We start from the raw sequence: 10,710 nt of genomic DNA, 5'->3' as shown, positions 1-10,710 counted from the left end.
GCTGCTAATCTGATGTCTTCTCACATTTTAACATATTCTAATGCTAATAATTACTCACTTCATGGAGATAATATGCAAAAAAAAAACCTTCTTGTCTAACAAATAACAATTGATTTACACTCAAACATGTTAGTGCAGATCAGGTTTATCTAGAACAGCAAAGTTACAGTAATGGTGTGAATGTCAGTGTATGGGATGGTGCATTAGTGTCCACTGTGTTGGCTGATATGGAACTAAAACATCAAAACCCATGAATATAAAAGAGAACAGCTGGAGATTAACTGTCCACTGGAGTGACCTATGCATGAAAGGGTTAAATAAAAATCACTGACGTTAGGGTTAGTAAGGCAAGGCAAGTTTATTTGTATAGCACATTTCAGCAACTAGGCAATTCAAGGTGCTTCACACAGGACATTGAATTAAAAGAAACAAAAACAAAGACATTTAAAACATTATAAAAGAAACATGTAAAAGGTGATTAAAAACAGCAAGTAAGAAAACAACACATAAAATCAAAAAAAATAAAATGGAATAAAATAAAATAAAAATAAAAACACACACATATTAAAGTAAGAGTTGCAGTGCAGAGTTTCAAAGAGAATATAAAATTTAAAAAGTCAAAAGCCTTTTAGTCAAAGGCAGCAGTGAACAGGTGAGTCTTTAACCTGGACTTAAAAGAACTCAGACTCTCAGCAGACCTGATATTTTCTGGTAGTTTGTTCCAGATATACGGAGCATAGAAACTGAACGCTGATTCTCCATGTTTAGTTCTGACTTTGGGAACACAGAGCAGACCTGCACCAGATGACCTGAGTGGTCTGGATGGTTCATACTGGACTAGAAGGTCTCTGATGGATTTTGGACCTAAACCATTCAGTGCTTTATATGCTAGTAAGAGAATTTTGAAGTCTATTCTCTGAGAGACAGGGAGCCAGTGTAGAGACCTCAGCACTATAAAAGCACTATTTTCTTTCCTGAGTAGGAACATTATCCCCCAGCAGAGGGCAGTGTGCACAAAGGTTTTAGATTGAAAACCTCTGCATTGGATGAGTACTACAAAATGAGCATTAATGGGACAGACAGATCATCCTACACCAAAGAGTACTTTTTCCAGTAATCCCATATATGATATCTTAGATCCTCTTAGAAGCACTTTACTAAACACAAGGCTTTAAAATATCATCTGTTATAATGTTATATAATTCTTTAGAACAAAGCACAGTAGACAGAACCTCTTGATAATATAAAATACAAAAAACAAACACCTAAAACAATAAAAATAAACAATACTGTGTATGTTTTAATCCTAACGCGGATATTGCAGGACTAGGGGTTTCTCAGTGGGGGGTCAAAGGGTCCAGGCTCCGGCACTGAATGGTTTGTGCTGGTTTTTAATCCCGATCTGGCAAGCCTCTTAGGAAAGATGATTTTCAATCTGCATGAGCATGTGGTTTCTCTATCCAAACACATGGCCTTACGGTTTCCTGGGACTTGTCAGTTCCTGGGGAACAGCTGTCAAATGTCAGATTTCAGCTGATTCCACTTTAGATGAGTGTCAGTCATTGTTGCTGACTGCTCCAATCCATCCAAGCACAGATCAGCCCAGTATTCCAGTTGACATACAACTTTATTTCCCTTTACTTATTTATTCTACTTATCACTGGTATCACAGAACATCCCAGCTGCACTTGATCAGGAGTCTGCTGGAATGTAAGGATCTGATTCTTGTGATTACCCAGATAGCAGAATCATTATGTCTTAAATATGGCCCAAAACTGGCGTGCCGTTCTGGCAAAGTTCTGGATGGATGGATGTATGGGCCCAAAATAGGCAAGCCAAAATAGAACCAGAAGGACGCCAAAATTCACCCAAAACTAATTGCGGATTTCCAAAATATAGCCACAATTGTCCCCGAAAAGCCCCAAATCCTCATAATCCAGCCAAAAAGTAGCCAAAACTGACTCAAAGAGAGGCCAAAATTCACCCAAAATTTGTGCTGATCATGCTTTTAAAATGAAGCGGGGTTTTCTTCTGGGTAAAAATTCCCGCTCTTTGCGCAGTGTTTTGGCTTTACAGAAATATGCCAAAACACCCAAAACACATCCATGTATGGAATGAGATGTTGCCGCTCTTTAGTCAACCTTCTGACTTGCCATAAATATGAATAAATATAAAACTTAATTATTTAATCGTAAGTATCAGTCATATTATGGCACAGTGTATAGATATGATTAGACGAGGAAGGTTATTATTGTTATTAATTATATAAGGAGAAGGGGTGGGAGTTTATAAGTTGTAATTCTTCTCACTCCTTTTCGAATATGTATTATATGTCTTATGTTTAAGTGTTTTGTTTATTTATTTTCTTCTGTTCGACATTCATGTTTGAAATAAATACATCAATCAATCAATCAATAAACATGCCATACCATCCCTACACTTGATCCCACTCTTTGATTAATTAATTTATTCATTTTTATTTATTTTTATTTATTATTATTTATTATTATTATTATTATTTTATTTTATTTTATTTTATTTTCTCTTCTTGTTTATTCCTTTACTTTTATTTTATTTAATTTACTTACCTTAAGTGTTTTGTTTATTTATTTTCTTCTGTCTGACATTCATATTCGAAATAAATGTATCAATCAATCAATTAATCAAAGAGTGGGATCAAGTACAGGGATGGTATGGCATGTTTACTGATTAATTGATTGATTGATTGATTGATTGATTGATGCATTTATTTCGAATATGAATGTCAAGCAGAAGAAAATAAATAAACAAAACACTTAAACATAAGACATATAATACATATTCGCAAAAGGAGTGAGAAGAAGTACAACTTATAAACTCCCACCCTTTCTCCAAATATAATTAATAACAATAATAACCTTCCTAGTCTGAGCATATCTATACACTGTGCCATAATATGACTGATACTTACCATTAAAAAATTTGGTTTCTGGCTTTATATTATTCTGAACAAATATAATATGATTTACATAAACTCATAATACAATAACACATAAATGTAAATACATATTCATACACAGATCTATACACATATACACCTACATATATATACCTCTGAAAAATTGTGCTTTTGTACGTCCTTTTAAATTCTTTCACACTTGGACATTACTTTAACTCTATATTAAATCTGTTCCACAGTCTCACCCCGCTGACTGAAACACAAAAACCCTTCCTAGTTTTGCGTATTAAGGGAATTTTAAAGTTAATTTCCCCCCTTAAATCCTAACCGCCCTCATGACTACTGAATAATTTCTGTATATTTGTTGGTAATTTGTTTGCCCAGTCTTCTGGTTAACCAAACATATGCCATAACTCAGCCATATATTGCTGGTGCCTCCATATCTAGTATGGATAACCTTAATCATACCACAGTTAAGCCTAAAAGGTTTTCATAATGCCAAAAGAAAGCCAAATGTATGCCATAATACTGCCAAAATATTTGCTATCTGGGAAATAACAGGATTTTCCTTCTCCAGTGATCAGAGCTCAGCTTTTCTTACAGATCTGGGCCACCCTCTTGAGGCCGTGGTTGGAAAAAACAAGCACATTTAATTTTAAATATTAATCCTTCTGTGCCCTCATGGACTATAAAAGATACATAATGTGATGTGAATACATTAACGGCCAGACTCTTAATAGAAACACAACGTAACTTCCAATGAGGGCAAATAAACAAAGAGGAATATGAATGAATATAAGATCAATGTCGACCCTTTTTGCTCATTTTGTCATAATTCGGATGAAACTTTAACTCATTTGTTTTGGGAATCAATCTTTTTTTAAATAGAAAGCTGGATGTTTCTTTTAACTTCAAAATTGAAGATATTTTATTTGGTTTCTTTATTACTGATTTGCCTGTTCGGAAATTGTTTATTCTTAATCTCATTTCCTTATTAGCTAAATTTCATATACATACAAGCAAATGTGCCAATCAGAAACCCAGCTTTGTGGTCTTTAAATCTTATTTGAAATCCTATTTAGACACACTTAACTTTTGCACTAACCCTAAAGCTGTGAAGACTAAAGCCTTATGTGACGAATTTAAGTTGTAATTTATTTATTTATTTATTTTTAATTTTATTTTCTCTTCTTGTTTATTCCTTTACTTTAATTTTAACCCTTTCATGCACGAATTATGAGAACCTTAATCAAAATTTTTTTCCTGAGTGTTTTTATTCCTCTTTAGGCATGAAAAAAACAATGTAATTAAAAATTTTCTTCTGAAAAATAAATAATAATAATTTAAAAAATAACAATAATAATTAAAAAAAATTTAAAAATACATTAAAAAATAACAATGAAAAAAAAAAAAATTCTTATAAACCTGTTTTTCATGAAGTTGCAAAAATATCCACTCAGCTGAACACCACACATTTAATTTTTGACACACAGAAATATATATTTACTGATAAATTGTGTGAAAACTATGGGGAGGGCTTGTGATTCTGGGGGTTTATGCTCAGGAGAGATCTTCATAATGTTACCAATTCATGCCAGAAAAGATATGTAGTGTCTTAAAACTTTAATAAAGATATATGTAAAACAAAAACACAACAACAATAACGAAAAGATCAACAAAATCCATGAATATGCAAGAGAACAGCTGGAGAAGAACTGTCCACTGTAGTGACCTGTGTGCATGAAAGGGTTAATTTACTTACCTATTTATGTAATTGTATTTACCCTTTCATGCATAGGTCAGTCCAGTGGACAGTTTGGTAACACTTTACTTGAAGGTCTAGTTTATAATGCATTAACGCACATTCATAGACATTATAATGCATTATAAAAGTCATCACAACAGTTTATGATCATGTACAACAACTTATACCAAGGTTAATAAAGTATTATAAGTGTAGGCATAATGTATTATAAATTCAGCTTTCATAATGTTTTATTCATCCATACCAAAGTGACAACAGTGTTTGTAGGAAGAACCTCAAGTCCTGGGTACAATACACATTATCAATTGTATGATATAACACAAGTATGATGACGTATGAGCAGTATCTGCTGGCTCTAAGTAAGTGTAAGTCAAAAATTATACATCCAAGTGTTCTTAATAACTCTTTATTTTGCAAAAACAAAACATTAAAAGAACAGAGACAGTAAATAGAAGTGTTACATGTTACTTTATACATAAATAAAAAATAATGTGGCAGCTCTAAATCTTTAATTCAAACACACATATATATATATATATTTTTAATAAATATGAAATCCCTAAAATAGATGGGTATAGGGACCAGTGACAAACCTAACAAAAGTTCCCCACCTAAAAAAAGTCATTCCTTCACACTGCTTTGGTATGGATGTATAAAACATTAAGAAAGCTGAATTTATAAAACATTATGTCTACACTTATAATAGTTTATTAACCTTGGTATAAGTTGTTGTACATGATCATAAACTGTTGTAATGACTTTTATGATACATTATAAATGCATTATAATGTCTAATGAATGTGCGCTTAATGCATTATAAACTAGACCTTCAAGTAAAGTGTTACCGACAGTTCTTCTCCAGCTGTTCTCTTGTATATTCATGGGTTTTGTTGTTTTAGTTCCATATCAGCCAACACAGTGGACACTTATGCATCATCCCATACACTGACATTCAGACCATTACTGTAACTGTGCTGTTCTTGATAAACCTGATCTGCAGTGACATGTTTGAGTGTAAATCAATTGTTATTTGTTAGACTTTTTTTTTTTTTTGCATATTATCTCCATGAAGTGAGTAATGACAAGCATTAGAATATGTTAACATGTGAGAAGACATCAGATTAGCAGCATTAAAAATGTTTTTATTTCATCAGTTAATACATTTCAAGTTTATACACAGGATGTATTTAACTCCCAGGAAACGTCACGCTATGAAAATTATTCCATCTCCTATGTGTGACTTATGCACACTAGATACTGTAGGATCATTTATACATATGTACTGGGAGTGTCCTGAAGTGTATGATTTCTGGAAGCAAATTTCTGTTATTTTGAGTGACATGCTGAAGATTAATATCCCTTCATCACCATCTTTTCTTCTGCTTAATGATGACTCTACCTTAGAACTTTCTCTTCAGCAAAGGCGTATATTATGGGCTGCTCTCACTGCAGCCAAGAAAATGCTGGCATTGAGATGGCAACCACCTCATACTTTATCACGGCAACAATGGATAAATTATTTTCTAGATATAGTTATGATGGAGAGGTCAGTGGGCCGGATGCATGCAGCCAGTCGAAAAACGCTTAGTATGTGGGATGGTATTTATTTTATGGTTAAAGAAAGAGTGCAACATAATTGTCTATGACTCTCCTGATCACTATTCTGTTTATATCTGTAAATTATATTCTCTTTCATCTATATACATGTATTTGTCTTTATTAATTGTTTTTTGTATTCTGAGATCCAGATTGGGTTGGTATGGGGGTCGCCACTGGTTCTGTGGGGGGGGGGGGGTCACAGAATCTTGTATTATAAAATGTGAATTTCTTTTTCTTTTGTATTGTACTTCTGAGATGCACAATGAAAACAAAAAAAAAAAAAACAAAAAAAAGTTTTTATTTCATTGTTTTCATATTACTTTCTGAAATTGGGTTTTAACCCTTTCATGCATACTGCTCACTACAGTGGACAGTTATTCTACAGCTCTTCTCTTGTATATTCATTTTTTTTTTTTTTGTTTTTTTTTTACACATATCTTTATTAAGGTCTTAACACATTACATATGCTTTCTGACATGAATTGGTAACATTGTATAGATCTCCGCTGAGCGTAATAGTTATAGTTTTCACGCAATTATCATAAATACATGTTTCTTTGCTTCAAAATTAAACGCATGGTCTCTAGCTGAGTGGACATTTTTGCAACTTCATGAAAAATAGCTTCATAAGAATTTTATTATTATTATTATTACTATTTTTTTTTTTTTTTTTTTTTTTACTTTTTTTTTTTTCATAAGAAAATTTTCAGTCGCATTGTTTTTTTCATGCCTAAAGAGGAATAAAAACACTCAGGGAAAAAAAAATCTTGATTAAGGTTCTCATAATTTGTGCATGAAAGGGTTAAACACATGTTTTTTTACTTCAAAATTAAATGCATGGATATTTTTGTAACTCCATAGAAAAAAAAAACTCGATCACATTGTTTTTTTCATGGCTAAGGAGGAATAAAACACTCAAAAAATAAATCTTGACTCAGGTTCTCACAATTCATGCATGAAACGGTTAATTCTTCCTGCCTCACCTCAAGCATTGTGTTTTTTTTTCTCCATGCCATGTTCTGGTCTATGTGTATACGATAATATGTAAATAAAGTATAAGGACAAAAAAAAAAAAGAGCAGTGATGAAGACAAAGGGGATGGATGTGTTTGTGTCTTTAGTAAACAAAGCCTCCACAGCAGAAGTACAGGTCTGATTGTGTCTGCACGGGGGTGGAGCCAAGTACGGATGCAGAGAGAGTGAGGTAGAGCTCTGTGAACCATAACAACAGCATCATTTCCCACAGTCTACCATCGATCTGTGATCTGTGGGAGCTGAAGATGTGCCTGAAAAGTAGACGGACGCAGCGCGGATCCAATGACGCAGCGCGATGACGCACGACGCAGCGAAGACAACCAATCCGGTGGTCGGGTGGGCGGGTCTTAGTCCTTGTATTCTGATTGAATCGGTCCGGTTTGGTTTTTAGTTGGACGAGCAGAGCGACAGGAAGAAGACGCAGTAAGTGTAGAGACTGATCCTCCGACTGCTCCGTTTCATGGCAGATGCGGACTGCTACGAGTCGTGAAAAAGTCGTGACGGGTTTTTTTGTTTGTTTGTTCTTGTGAGCGATGCGGGATTTTCGCCACGGTGCGTTTAGAAGGATGCGTGAGATGAGAAGCGCGCAGGATGTGTGAGCTGAACACGGACAAACAGGGCGTCTGGTGCTGCGATGAAGGCTCCTTGCTTTTTGTTTTGAACACCGCAAACCACCGACATGGACTGAAAGCGTCATCCTAAGCCTTTATTCCTGTGAAGAGCGTTGCGCAGTGCAGGGGAAAACAGGACATCGTGTTGTGGTGACTGTATTACCTAACCATCTGGGTATCCATTCCCAGTACAGGTTCCATCATCCTTCTGACCGGCTTGTTCTCTCTTGTCAAATGTGAGGAGCTTTCTTCCAGTGGTGGGAGCCACTCTGAGGGTACAGATGAGAGGCAAACAGTATCATCAACCACTGAAGTTGACAGCGCCTTGGGAGAAGGATGCAGGCTTTGGGAGGAAGCTCAAAACCTACAGGAATCATACCAAGATAATAGCACAGCCTGGAATCGTCATGAAAGTCCTCCGCAGGAAGAGGATCGTCTTATTCAATGGCCTATTTCTTACTGCTGGTCCTCACCATGCTCAAACTGGCTAATTATAAATGGACTAAAGAGCCCAGCAGTGTAACCATCAGATGAGGAGCACCACCTATCAGAGCAGATCTGACATCCGCTTCCTGTACAGGCCTTCGCTGGCTAAAAAGAGACAGCTCATCTACGTTCTGACCACCTGGAGGTCAGGATCGTCCTTTTCGGAGAGCTTTTTAACCAAAATCCCGAAGTGTTCTTCTTGTACGAGCCGATGTGGCACATCTGGCAGAAACTGTACCCGGGTGACGCCGTGTCTTTACAAGGGGCAGCCAGGGACATGCTTAGCTCTTTATACCGCTGTGATCTGTCTGTTTTCCAACTTTACAACAGCCCGGGGGCAAGAATTTCACCTCCCTAGGACTCTTTGGAGCCACCCTCAATAAAGTCGTGTGCTCTATCCCCTGTGCTCAGCCTACAGGAAGGAGGTGGTGGGATGGTGGACGATAAGGTGTGTAAAAAGTGCCCCCTCAGAGCCTTAGACTGTTGGAGGAGGAGTGCCTCAAATATAACACCATAGTCATTAAAGGGGTACGCATTTTGGACGTTAACGTGTTGGCCCCGCTCATGGAGGACCCCTCTTTGGATTTAAAGGTGATACACCTTGTCAGAGACCCACGGGCGGTGGCCAACTCCAGGATCAAATCCAGACATGGCCTGATTAGGGAGAATTTGCAGGTGGTCCGCAGTAGGGACCCTAAACTTCGCCGGATACCTTTCGTGGACCCGGGTCACAAAGCCAACAAGAAGGACGGCTCAGACTATCACTCTATAGGAGCGATGGAGGTGATCTGCGACCGCACATCCAGGACTTTGAGGACTGCCTTAAACCCACCCAGCTGGCTAAAGGGGAAATACATGGCCGTACGGTACGAGGACCTGGTCGAGAACCCGGTTAAGATCTTGCGGAGCATCTACCGCTTTGCCAACCTCACCGCCAACCACGACATCGAGTCATTTGCATTAAACATGACCAGTGGCTCCAGTTCATCCTCTAAGCCATTCATAGTCTCATCCAGGAATGCCACACAGGCTGCTAGTGCATGGAGAACAGTGCTCAGCATTCAACAGATCAAACAAGTGGAGGACTACTGCCACCACGCCATGTCTGTACTAGGGTATGAAAGAGTCAGAACAGCCGGGGAGGCCAAGGACTTAAGCAAATCACTACTGACACATCCAGACTGTGAAAATGTCCTCACCACCAAAGACCGTTTAATTTAATGTTCATTTTGCATCGAGTGCCGTTTCCTCTTATTGTGGAATTAAAGCTTTACTTTATTCAGTGTTTGAGGAGATCCACTGGCCACATCTGGAATGTATCTCGTTTCCCTCAGTTGATTGCAGTGGTATTTGAAGGGACCACTTCTTTTATACTGGAATATTGGATGTGTTTGACAATGCAAGGCCTATGAACAAGCACTTCAAATAGTGACGCTGAAAAAAAGAAAAGGAAAAAACAACTGTATAATTCATATATCTTGTTATGATGACACTTCAAAGTGGATGTTTTGGAGTTATTTTGAATGTTCAAAACCTTACAAAATATGTTTTTTTTTCAGTCTCCATACCGTCTGTAAAAGTGAAAATAGTGGATGAATGAAAACAAAACAAAGAACAAGTGGTTAAAAAAAAAAGCTCATTGCTAATGTCTATTTGTAATATCCGGTCCAAGTCAGAGACAATCAATAAATTGGTTTGTTGATGTGCCATAGGTAGAAGTGTGATGAGTAGGCTACATCAGAGCAGCAGTAGTGCTTTTCCCAGAAAAAAAAAAAAAAAAATGTTGAGGGATCTTTTGAATTTTTGTCACCAGATGATCTCATATCATGCACTGTGGATAATGTCAAGGCTCTGCAGCTGGAAAGTCTTTCTCAGTGTCAGTGTAAGCGGTCCGTTTTACCATTTCAAATGTTTACAATTGCTTGCTCTTATAAAATACATGATCTGGGATTATTGCATTGAGTAAAGTTCAGAGCTGACAAGAGAGTTTATGCATCTGTGTTGAACACCTCACACTGCTGTACTTTGGAAAAACATGATAAAAAAATATATAGTGGTTCTTAAAGCTTGGTGCATAAGAAAAATCTCTTAAATTAAGAACATAACATCCATCATGACTCACTGAATGAATATGTACTTTCAATTGTGTGCAGACGATGTAATATTTTTTCTTGTTAAGAAATGTGTGCAATCCCTAGCTCCCATTGTGCCTCTCTCACCACTTGAGAACAACCGAGCTGAAATGAGGACTAACATTCCTGCTATTTGGAACAATAAC

At 36.7% G+C, this 10,710-nt stretch overlaps 1 pseudogene; it reads left to right on the top strand.

The window, feature by feature from the left end:
• Positions 1–8,000: 8,000 nt before the first annotated feature.
• On the top strand, positions 8,001–9,653 carry LOC115411706 (carbohydrate sulfotransferase 2-like; annotated as a pseudogene).
• Positions 9,654–10,710: the final 1,057 nt, after the last annotated feature.

The sequence above is a fragment of the Sphaeramia orbicularis genome, chromosome 20, assembly GCF_902148855.1.
Source record: "Sphaeramia orbicularis chromosome 20, fSphaOr1.1, whole genome shotgun sequence".
Classification (NCBI taxonomy): domain Eukaryota; kingdom Metazoa; phylum Chordata; class Actinopteri; order Kurtiformes; family Apogonidae; genus Sphaeramia; species Sphaeramia orbicularis.
This window is presented reverse-complemented; position numbering and strand designations above follow the sequence as displayed.